This window comes from Chiloscyllium punctatum, chromosome 1, assembly GCF_047496795.1.
Source record: "Chiloscyllium punctatum isolate Juve2018m chromosome 1, sChiPun1.3, whole genome shotgun sequence".
Taxonomy (NCBI): domain Eukaryota; kingdom Metazoa; phylum Chordata; class Chondrichthyes; order Orectolobiformes; family Hemiscylliidae; genus Chiloscyllium; species Chiloscyllium punctatum.
The window spans coordinates 66,221,945-66,234,110 of NC_092739.1; the positions used below are offsets into that span (position 1 = coordinate 66,221,945).

Genomic DNA, 12,166 nt, shown 5'->3' on the forward strand with positions numbered 1-12,166 from the left:
AAACAGGATTTATAATTACAAAAGGAAGGAGGACTTCTGACCACTTTCATACTCTTCCACTTCCTTCAGGCTCATTATTGTAAAAACGATCTGTAGTTTGACAGACGAATTTAAGATAATCTTTACAGCAGATCACAGAAGCTTTACTCGTTTTATTCTGAGTAAATTGGCACAATGAGCTCGATGTTAATTTGTCAGATTGTTTTTTTTTCAGAATTATAAATAGTCGTACCATGGCTAAAAAAGTCTGAAGAGGTTCTCAGTATCGTTAGGACTATGGTCCAGGGGTTTTATAACTCCACCCTTCCCCCTTTGCACCCGCCCTAAATTTGGGTGGGTCATGTGATCGAAGAAGACTATTGGCAGCGTACAGGGCTGTAGGATTCACATTACATTCTGAAAGGGAGAGAGAAAGCAGAGTGAATTAAAATCAAGGACTACATTGGGGAGTTTACTAAGTTGAGACAAGTAAGTTTTACTTTCAAATCATACGATTAATATGTTCAGTTACAAATTTATTTATAATAGTGTGGACAGTTTGAAATATTTTAAGATCTTTGAGCTGTAATGAGTGGAAGTGAATCAAGGGTCAGTTCTTCAGATATTCCTTATTCCTGCTTTCGGCAATAGTCACTGTATTTTCTTCCTGCATTTCCCTCTCAGATTTTGATTGTCTTTCACACCCAGGTTCCGCCCCCCCCCCAACTTTCTTTTACTTACATTCATATTCAGTGAACTTTATTGTATGACCTAAATTTTTATCTGTGTATTGTAAGGCTGCTATTGCATAATTTATGAAGCTAGTCTGTTTACTCATCTGTTACTGTGCTGGTATCTAAGTCATTTCCTTTTACTCAGTAATAGTATTGTCATCAGATATCCAGGAGGAGAAAGAAGCCAATTGGACAGATTACCTGAACTGGCTGAAGGAAAAGTAATTCTAATTTTAGCTCTTGCATTGAAAAGAAATGCACAAAACAATACACTGATTTATTTCAGCTGCATTAATGATATATTCAAGCTGTACTGCTGTTAACAACTATTTTGATTGGTGACATTAGAAATAAGTGATATTCAGGACTAGATGCAGAGTTAGAAAATATCAAATAAAGTTTTCTTTTTGATCATTTGAACTGAAGAAGAAATGGTATTGTCCTTCCATTATTTATATGTATTTAGCCAAAATGAAGATTTTGTGGTTAGGTTGGTAAAAGTGAGCAGGGTAAGGCATAATAATGTGCAATGTGTTGACATGTGAAAAGGTACCTAGAGATCTCTTCGCCAGTGTAGTTTTGTAAATAAATACCTCGATCTGCACTCAGATGAATAGCTTTTATATAAAAAAAGTGGCACTGATTACTAATGTCAAAACTCTGTGGCTGGCTTAAAAGTAATAATGAAATGGTTACAGCCTTTCTCAGGGCATATTCCTGATATTTGTTGTTTCCTGTTCTGTCAAATCCTTCTCACGTGGTTGAAGGTGATAGTAGTTTAGTTCTTGGTAAATTCTGATCCTGTTTTGCGAAGATTTTGTTGGGCCCAACAAATGATGACAGTTCAGTTGAACCAATGATTCTGCCCCAACTCCAATAAAAGAAATTCAGGGTAATGCTGAGCCAGTTCTGATATGGCGAGTGTGCATGGTTTGGTGTCACAACCTGCTCACTATTGTTACAGAAACACAGTTCCTTCCTATTTTTTGTGTTTCATGTTCTTCTAAAATCAAATTTCTACATCACTGCAGATGACACATCTACATGTATTCAAAACACTGAATTCAGTGGATGGATGCAAAGTGCTTTTAATACAAAAAATTCAAATAATGTAAATGCAGTTTTGTAATATTTGGATAATTGAAGATTTAAAATGTGCATGGGTTGGTGGGGGGGTGCGGTGGGGGGAAATGTGGAGGCAGGACAACAGAACCATGTGAATTGCTCTTTTACAAAGTCAGTATATGGATGCAACTGGCTGAATGGTCCTTTCTATGCCACAATCGTCCTATCATTTACTAAAAGTACAAGATCTTTTATGCAAATGTTTTAAAATATATTCTGTCTGGGAATTTAATGTTTTTGTAAACAAGCAAAGATAATTTGGCAAAAATGTTTTATGAAGATTTGCAAGTTTATTAACAAAGATTTTTTGCATACCCTTAAATGTACAATTGAATTCACCAATGAGATGTCAGATTAGATTACCTACAGTATGGAAACAGGCCCTTTGGCCCAACAAGTCCACATTGACCCTCTGAAGAGTAACCACCTAGACCCATTCCCTACCTTATATTTACCCCTGACTGATGCACCTGACACTATTGGCAACTTAGCGTGGCCAATTCACCTGACCTGCACATCTTTGAATTGTGGGAGGAAACCGGAGCACCCAGAGGAAACTCACGCAGACACAGGGAAAACATGCAAACGCCACCAGACAGTCACCCAAGGCAGGAATCAAACCCGGGTTCCTGGCACTGTGAGCCACCGTGCAACCTGTGTCATATTGCAGTGTCATTTTAATTTTCAGTGGGTTAGTATTTGGGTAGTTCTTCAAATTATGGTCATTTCTTACTGCTTCAAAATCTTCATCAGAGATTATTGCCTAGGAGCTTTGAAATGTATGGATTTGGAATTAAGATGCTTGACTGAAATAAATAATTAGAATATGGATGTCACGTCTCTATCTACATCCAAGACTGCACTAACTGGCCTGGGAAAGGATGGATAATTAGCCTGAATTACCCAGTGCACTGCTGCCTGCAGATCCCTGCAAAGTGTCTAGATAGTGGATGAGTACGACCTTGGGATCACCAGTGATATCAATGGATAGGTTGATGTCAGCTCAGGGTGGGTTTTCACTTTGCAGTCGTGGAATCACTGGAACTGCAGTTGCCCATTCAACCTGTCACCCCAGTTCTGTAATATATATCCTGGCTGATGTGTGTTTTAATGCCAATACCTATCTCAGCTGAATATCCGGTTACATCGTCACCAGATGGAAAGCAAAGTGCATCTCACAGGTGCAGACTCATTATTAAACTGCCAGTGGGCTGCATGCTACAGGCCAGAACAATATCCGATGTCTTGAAGGTAGAGAGGGTGGGAGCTAATGCGGAGGCAGGAATGGACAATGGCAACAGCTGTATTATTCTTGTGGAGCCTGGGGGAAGGTATGCTTGCTCCACCTATCATCATAGAGATATTTTCTCACCTACGTTTTTTGGAAATCGCGCTCTCTCTCTCTCTCTCTCTCACACACAACACACACACACACAATTTTATTTTCCTGGATATCCCTTGAAACACACAGTCCTGTTTAAAACATATCTCCTTGTAATTTGGGAATCCATAAGGTTCCCAACAATATTCAGCCATATACATGGGGTACCAAGCAGAATGAGACAGACTATATAATAACATAGGAGGAAACATTAGTAAATTCACAACTTTAATGCCACTTAGCCTGCTCTGGCAGATAAGTCAAGTTGAAAACTAAGTCCTTTATTGCCTCAGGCTCACACAATAAGGATGCTTTGTTAGACAATTTACAGAAGGACCACTGGCATATTCAGTAGCTCGAAAAGATTCAATGTGTTTGGCAGAGTAAAGAAATGGGTAGGAAATTTTGTGAAGAAGTAGATATAATTTAGTTATAATTGCCATCTTTTGAGATGCACTAAAAATGGTTAATGTATTCCAGCAGCATCAAGAGTGAATTCAATTGTAATTTCATATTTGTCACATGACTTAGGACTCGATCATCCAGTCTAATGAATTGATTAATAGGCATCATTAGTAATGAGGTTAAGGAAACGGTGGCACAGTGGTTAGCACTGCTGCCTCACAGCATCAGAGACCCGGGTTCAATTCCTGCCTCAGTTTGCACATTCTCCCCGTGTCTGTGTGGGTTTCCTCCGGGTGCTCCGGTTTCCTCCCATAGTCCAAAAAAAATGTGTAGGTTAGGTGAATTGGCCATGCTAAATTGTCCGTAGTGTTAGGTGAAGGGGTAAATGTAGGGGAATGGGTTTGGGTGAGTTGCTCTTCGGAGGGTCGGTGTGGACTTGTTGGGCTGAAGGGCCTGTTTCCACACTGTAAGTAATCTAATCTAATCTAACTGTGAAAAGCAAGAAATAGTTCCATTTAAATAAAACTTCAAAATCTGTTACAAAAATGAGAATGAGGATCACCTTTAGGACACATTTCCTTCACTCCCACCATGATCAGCAACATTTACAGTGTGGAACCAGGCACTGATGTTCAGTGATTACTCTGATTTTTCATAGTAGTATGTAATTGCTCAAAATGTAAAGGCTTGTCAAACTACCAAACCACATCTTAATAGCTCTATCCCTGAAGTGTGTCAAGGAACTTCAAGAGTTAGGATTTGTTTCTGGAATCTATAGTGTGTCACTCCATTAATCAGATATTTTTATTGAGTCATGTTGTAGGAAAGAGCATTAAAATCTCACTCCTACATGCAATATTTTTATTTTGTGGTGATTCTGTTGTGCCCAATGGGATGTTGGGATAAGCATTTGAAGAACCAGTAGCTTTTCACTGGTACCAACATGTGTGGCTTATCTATCCATAGAAATTTCATTAATGATATTGAATAGCCACAAATAAAGAAAATATGTTGATTACGAGGCTATATTTTAATGTAAAATTTTAGTTATTTAAGAGAAAAATCTGAATGTGGTTTATCATAAGTTTTGTGTACCTTTCTTTGTAACTGCTTTTATGGCCTTCACTAGCACTCTGATTAATGGTGTTTAGATTAAAGATAAAGTTGCCACAGTCCTATCAGACCATAGGGGTGTCATCTCATTAGAGAGGTAGGCGATAACTTCCTTCAATAACTTACAGCTAATCTGAAATCTTTGCTGCTTTTACTGCTTGTCATTGGAATAGAATTGGGTGGGGTGGGGGGGGGAGGGGAGGGGATGGAGTTGAAGGTTCATATTCAACCTGTTTGGTCATGTTATGAATGCACTTTACTAGATCGTGAAATCTTGTGGTGGGTTCAGAGGCAAGAATGCTGCTCATTGCACCACATGATTGTTCTGTTTTAATACAAGTATGAAGGCTAGTATCAAGGTGTGGCCTCACCAAAGCCCTGTACAATTGTAGCAAGGCTTATTTGTTCTTGTAGTCTAATCCCCTTATCATAAAGGCCAACATACCATTCACTTAATTACGTACTGTACCTGCATGCCAAACGTTTGTGTTCCTTGTACAGGTACACTTAAGTTTCTCTGAATGTCTATGTTTACATATTTCATGCCTTTAAAAAACACTGCTTTCTTACGTGACATCCATAAAGACTGGATTATTGGCAAATATTATAGAGCATAGCATGTCATGAGGAGAAAGTGCAATCAGCAAAAGAATAAGTTAATGCATGCTGGTGTACTTTCCCTCAGCTGCATGGTTGAAATTTTGAGAAGAAGCCATCTTTCATTTGTCTCCATTCAATAAATTAAATTAATATTGCAGTTGAGCAAAGCACAAAACGCAAGAGTGTGCAGATTCGCAGAGTTAGGGAGGGCCACAAAACCAGAGGGGAGAAACCCCACAGCAACCTGAGCCAGTGATTACTTGTAATGTATGATTTAGTGCATAGGCTGCAGTTATCTTCTAAGTTTATTATCACTTTTTCCATTCATTTTATTAGTATCACAGAAAAATCTGTTTTGGATTGCAGATACCACAGTTGTGTTTTGAGAGTCCGTCTTTGTTTCCAGCTTTATGCTGGCTTGGGGTCGGGCATTAATTTGACGCAACACTTCAGGGGTAATCTGACTGGATTGGTGGTGCTGGAAGAGCACAGCAGTTCAGGCTGACCTGACTTTCTCAGTTTCCTGGGAAATGTTGAATAGATTTGTTCCAGATTCCCCCAACCATTGAGAACAACCTTTTAGTACCTGCCCTGGCACACCCCTTCATTATCTTCCAAGATTTTCATGAGATTGCCTTTCATTTTACTAAACACCAGAGAAGGTAGACCCAATTTACTCAGCCATCAAAGTTCGTATCCGCTCAAAGGCAACATGTGTAATTGGGAGGAAGGAGAGGACAGCTTGAATGTTAGCAATGTTGTCATCCTTCAGCTCTGAATGTAGTTTCTGATTATATGTTTCTTGGTTTAGTAGTGTGCTGGATTTGCGGATTCCTGACCTGTAAGAGTTCTTGGTGAGATTTGAAGTCTCCCCAAACTAATTCACTGACCCAGTTAAAATCTGACCTATTCTGAATATCACCAATAGTTGGCCTCCAGTAAAATCAAATGGACTTTATCATTGCAGTTGACTGTGTAAGTTAAACATTGTGGCACAGGAGTTAGTATTATGAGTAAATTCCGTAACAAAGTGATTGAACAGAAACAGTTTTAAAACCTTCCAATAATTGACTGCTGGAAGACACAAAATGTTTGACATTAGTGTACTTATGGTAGTTAAGTGAATGTATTGAGAAAATTATGGTGAGGGTCCTCTTTATATACTTTAGTTTCTTAATAGAATGAATTACAGCAGTAAGAGCCAGTCATGTTTACCTAACTACATTAGCCATGGATACTGCGTGGCCAATACTCACAACCTTACAAGGCCACATTGTTGCTGCCACAGTATAAATAAACAGTTCCTTCCATAACGCTTGACCACACCCGAAAAATAAAAATATCTTAAGTTAACAGTCTCATAATCACTAACCTATATTGTCAGTTCTTGTACTATATTGCTCAAAATGTCTGAGAAGTACTTTAAAACACTAATATTTCAAATATATCTCAACAATAAATAACAAAATCCTTGTGTGTAAAAGATCCCAGTGAAACAGCAGAAACAAAATAATTTAAAAACTCAATGAAAGCATTGTATTAAAATAAAGCATACAAAACAATCTATGTCAATGACAGATGAAGGGACTGCTAGCTACATTTCCTGATAGCACAAAGATAGGCAAGGAAGTAAGATGAGGAACAGAGTCTGCAAAAGGGAGATGAATGCATAAATAACAGGCAGAAATTTGACAGATGTGGGAAAATGTGAACTTGTCCAATTCAACTGAAAGAATAGAGAATCACTGTAGTATTTAAATGGACAGAGAATGCAGAGGTCATGATACCGAGGGATCTTAGTATTCTGGTACATGGATCTCAAAATTAATATGCAGGTACAAGTGATTGGGAAGGAAAATGGATCATGAACATTTATTACAAGGGGAATGTAATATAAAAGTAGGAAAGTTTTTCAATAGCTATAAAATTTAGTATTGAGACTAAATCTGAATTATGTAGAGTTTTGGTCTCCTTATTTAAAAACCACATGCAATTGTGTTCGAAATAGTTCAGAGAATATTCATGCCACGTTCCTGTAATGAAGGGCTTATCTTATGAAAGAGAGTTGAACACGTTTGCCTTTACCCATTGGAACTTAGAATGAAGGTGATTTTTAAAAAATCAATAATGGGATGTGGGTGTCGCTGACTGAGCCAGCATTCATCATTGTCAATAGTCCTTGCTGTTGAGAAGGTTTTGGTGAATTGCCTTCTTGAACTGTTGCAGCCAATTAGGGAGGGAATGCCAGGATTTTGACCCAGCAACAGTGAAGGAATGGTGATTTATTTCCAAGTCAGGATGGTGAGTAGCTTGGAAAGGAATTTTAAGGTTGGTGTGCTTCCATGTATCTACTGCCCTTGTCCTTCTAGATTGAAGTGGTTGTGGGTTTTGAAGTTGCTGTCTCAAGAAACTGAGAATTTCTGCAGTGCAACATGTAGATGGTACACACTTAGCATCGTGTGGAGGGAGTGACTGTTTGTGGATGTAGTGCCAATCAAGCAGGCTGCCTGTCCAGGACAAGCTTCTTGACTGTTGTTGGATCTGCACCCATCCAGGCAACTGGGGAGTATACCATCGCACTCCTGATTCATTCCTATAGATTGTGGGCAGGCTTTGGAGAGTCTACAGGATTCCTGGCTTCTGGCCTGTTTTTGTAGTCACTGTATTCATATTGTGAGTCCAGTTGAGTTTCTGGTCAATGATAACCAGGATGTTGATAGTGGGGGATTCAGTGATGGTCGTGCCATTGAACATCATGGAGCAATGTCTGGATTCTCTTGTTGGAAAGCATTGCCATTGCTTGGCAAAGAACAATTATACCACACAAGTGCCTATTGTCTGCCTTTAGTGAAACAAGATCCTGAGGGGACTTGATAGGTGGGATATACTGGGAGCATCTCTCCACTTGTTGGGGACACTAAAACCAAGAGACACAGTTTAAGAATAAGAGGCCTTGTTTGTAAAATAAAGATAATAGAATCTTTTCTCTGAGGCCATTAGTATTCACTTCCCTGGATAGCTGCGGTCTTTGAATTTATTCAAGGCTGAGTTAGATTTTTCATAGGTAAGGGAGTCATAAGTTTGGGGAACAGACTGGAAAGTGACATTGAGACTACAACAAGATGAGCTACAATCTTATTGAATGTCACGGTTGGTTTGAAGGGTGTGAATGGATTCTCCTGCTCCTGTGTACCTGAAACACAATTCCTTACTTTTAATAGGAAAAGCTTGATTAATCATTTGATAACTTTAAGTTTGAGTACATCTTCAGTAGTTATGTATTGCCTGTCACTTCCCTCAGTTTATAATCTGTTGAAGGATCTTATTCTTTTGAAAAGTACTTGAGTACAAAGTTGATAGAATGGTTTTCAATGTAAACTGGTTCCCTCTGCAGGTCAAATCAATGAAAGGTAGAAGTAGTTAGCAATAAACTCAGTAATTATTTCTTTCAGGTCAATCCAAAAGCAAACCCAGTGTATTCATTTTAAGAATATATATTATATTTTGTATAAGATTGAACTCATTAATGTTCAAAATTATCTGACACTTTAAAGAAATAAACACCAAGTTCATACAGGTTCCGTGTGTTCTGTGCTTTCAGAATACTTGTGCCAAATATTTTACTGACTGGTGTTAACAGCCATAAGGGCGTGCCCAGGCTGCCTGGCAGCAGGCTGAGGGAGGTGGCTAGACGCTCATATATACTGTAGTTGTATCTGGTGGGGGAAGTGCCTATAATTCCCTGGCAGTCTAGGTAAGCTTTTTGTTCTGCTTATGCTACTGGTTTGCTAAGGGGCAATGTTAAATTCAGGTTGTCCAAAATCACACATTAACCCTAAAGTTATGCAAAAACAGCTGGGATTTTCACTGCTCAACTCATTACTTTGACAAGAGTGATTACTTTGTACCAGATATGGGTTTCCTTAGTTAAACCTACAATAGACAAGGAAATCAATCTACCATAATAATTGTCAATCTGTCTTGACAAAGAACCTAATGTAAGGGTCATGTAAAAGTTCAAGTTAATAATGACAACATAATTATCTTTGTGCTTAGCTTTAAGAATTTGATTTGCTTGTCAGCGACAGGAAAGGAGTATTGTTATAAAATTTTGCAAACACTAGGAAAAGCTTTTTTGATTTTATGTAAGTATAACCCAAGTGCAATATTTCTCATTTGAGAGAAATGAAGAGGTAAATACGAGGAACCTCCTAGGCATTGTCAATGTTAATAAGCATGCAGTTTGTTTTCTACATTCCCAAATTTATATCAGGACTCTGTACATGCACCAGAGGCAATATGGTACCTTTTTTGGGGGGGGGGTGCAATAAAGGGTTTCATTCAGTTCCCATGAATAATAGACAGGGTTTAACTGAACTGGAACAAGGAAAACTGGGTTTGCTATGGCAATAAAATCTGCATTCCCATAAGGTGTCACTTGTTCATTTGTGCAAACAGCAGCAAACTCAAAGAAAAACGTTAAATCTGGATTGGGCATTTAAGAGGATTGTTCTCCTAACTAAAGAACGCTCATCAGTGTCAGTCAGCATACAAATGGCAAGCAGCCAATGATCATTTCCTCAAACCCCCCTGACCTGAGCTGGCCCAGCTGCCCATGTAAATAAAGCTGTTTAAAATGTGCAAATGCCTCTCCCTGGTTTCACTCCACCTCAGCCAGCCAGAGCGGTTTCCTGCTCTTTGTTTCAAGGCTGATGTTTGCGTCATGCATTCCAAGTGCTATTTCAATGTTCTTTCCTGTTTAGGTTGTTTTCTACTAGAGGAGCTGCAGCCCTGTCCCTGCCCTGTCCCACCCTCTCAGCCCCAGTCCTTCCTTCCTTCCCCCAGACTCGTTATCTATTGACGCGTTCTGTACTGATGGTCAAATCTGGCTCTGTTCTTTTCGGTCAGGAAAGATGAAGCTTCTCACGAGATAACAATCTGATTTTAAACTGGACACAGTATTGCTGTGCAGTTGCTTTCTTATTGGCAGGAAAGTCAATGCACCTGGTATTCTGGGAGTTGAGACAAATTAAGGAAGTGTCCAGTTGTTGTAAGTCAGTTTGTAATGTGTGAAGTGTTTGGGAAATGATTTTCCTAACTTTATTTCTAAAAAGACATTTGGCTGCAATATTGTAATTGAAATTACAAGAAGTCCCTGTTTTTTTTCAAGGAAGGAACTGTTGACTGTGAAGGGGACAATATTAGTTAAGAGCCGAGGTAAGTGCTTTGATTTAATTACCTTGATCCTCCCAGGATATACTGCATTTTATTGTGCAGGAGCGGTTGTATTGCACCTATTGTAACACGCAACCAAGCTACCTTTCATGAAGACTGTGTTATTTAGCTTTATCGCTGCTTTAACATTTTGTTTTTTGGGTAGTTTTGCAACCAGTTCTCAAAGTGCACATCCTGTGTAGCCTGCAACAAGCATGGAGTGAAGGCACTGGTTTTATTTGAGCAAACCGATATTTTAGAAAGAAAATGCCTTATTAGTGGCTGAGCTTAATGAATCTGCCACATTCATTCGGGGTTTGCTTCTGGGTCTATGAGACCACACCACTTGAGTTCATGGCACCAATACCATTCCAATGTAGGTGGAGCTTTAGTTTATTTATGGTTGGCAGAATGCCTTGAGGAGACAAGATATCACACACAGTATGTAGGGAAGCTTTGATCAGTTTTAAAAAACTTTACTGACTGAAATGTTTAACTGATTGAATACTAATTCCGTATAATTGCCATTTGACACTTTATAAGTACACAAGCTTCATCCTAAATGTATACCTATCCATCTGTTCAACTTGGGCAGCTCAGAACAGTTTTTTTAAAAAGTAAACAAGAATTAATACATTTTCATTCCCACCAGAGACACATGACGGTACAGATGGTGTGTCCACACTGTGGAACAAAAGAGAGAGCTCTGTTTAAAATTCTTGAGTATGGATACTAACTGTGTACAATTTTGGTCTCTATATAAGAAAAAGATACTTATATGTGGAGAGAGTACAGTGAGTATACTCTAAATTAATCCCTGGTGTGAAGTAGTTGTCCTATGTTGAGAAGCTGAGCCCCTATGCCCTGGAGTTAAAAAGAATGAGAGCTGATCTCATTAAGTGTTCAAGTTTGTGAATGAGCTTGATAAAGCTTGTGGATATTTAGAATTTGCCTCCAGAGACTTATGGAGCCTTCTTTTTTGAATACAATGAAAATTGGGAGTGACAGATTTTTGGTGTTTCAGGGAATCATGGGAAATGGGAACAGGCTGAAATGTAAAGGTGAAGCCCAAGATTAACCATAATCGTTTTGGATGGCAGACATAGGCTCGACATGCCTCCCAGTCTGCTCCGGCTTCTGTTTCTCATTTTGCAGTGATATTCAGATGGACCCCTTTGTGAACTTGACACCAATTACGTTCCAAAGACTGTCAAGTTCAAATGATTGAGTGGAAGAACTAGATCAGGAACTAACACTTGAATTACTCTGTCATAGTTGCATTACCTCAAACTGGAAGTAATTTCCTAATAATACAAAAGTAAATAAGTAGTCATTCGGTATTATACGGCTTGAGAGTTGGTGAAAAAAGACACATTTTGTCAATTTTTTTTGTCCTGCACTCATCAGGATAGTTCATAAGAATACCAAATTCAACAGGAAAACCAATATTTATACTGCAAGAGGAGAATGCTCATTGGTTGACAAATGGATTCTGATTTGTAAGGGCATTGTCATGGAGAATGATGAGTGATTGCTAACTGCCAAAGTTTGTTCAAGTTTTAAAATTGACCCTGATTGGTCAGGGATTGCCCTGAGAAATGAACCAGTTAGTAAC

The 12,166-nt window shown here is 38.8% G+C and overlaps 1 protein-coding gene across 7 annotated transcripts in view; it reads left to right on the forward strand.

The window, feature by feature from the left end:
• Positions 1-308: 308 nt before the first annotated feature.
• The window catches only part of LOC140472397 (Krueppel-like factor 3), an 88,969-nt gene continuing 77,111 nt past the window's right edge, over positions 309-12,166 (forward strand). For 4 of the 7 annotated variants that reach the window (XM_072567538.1, XM_072567542.1, XM_072567492.1 and 1 more), the window contains exons 1-2: positions 309-468; positions 10,508-10,554. The gene's annotated coding sequence lies outside the window, so the exon portion shown is untranslated. Of the gene's footprint in view, positions 469-10,160; positions 10,388-10,507; positions 10,555-12,166 lie in introns of those variants that run through there. The other 3 variants (XM_072567502.1, XM_072567515.1, XM_072567554.1) reach the window with 2 other exon arrangements.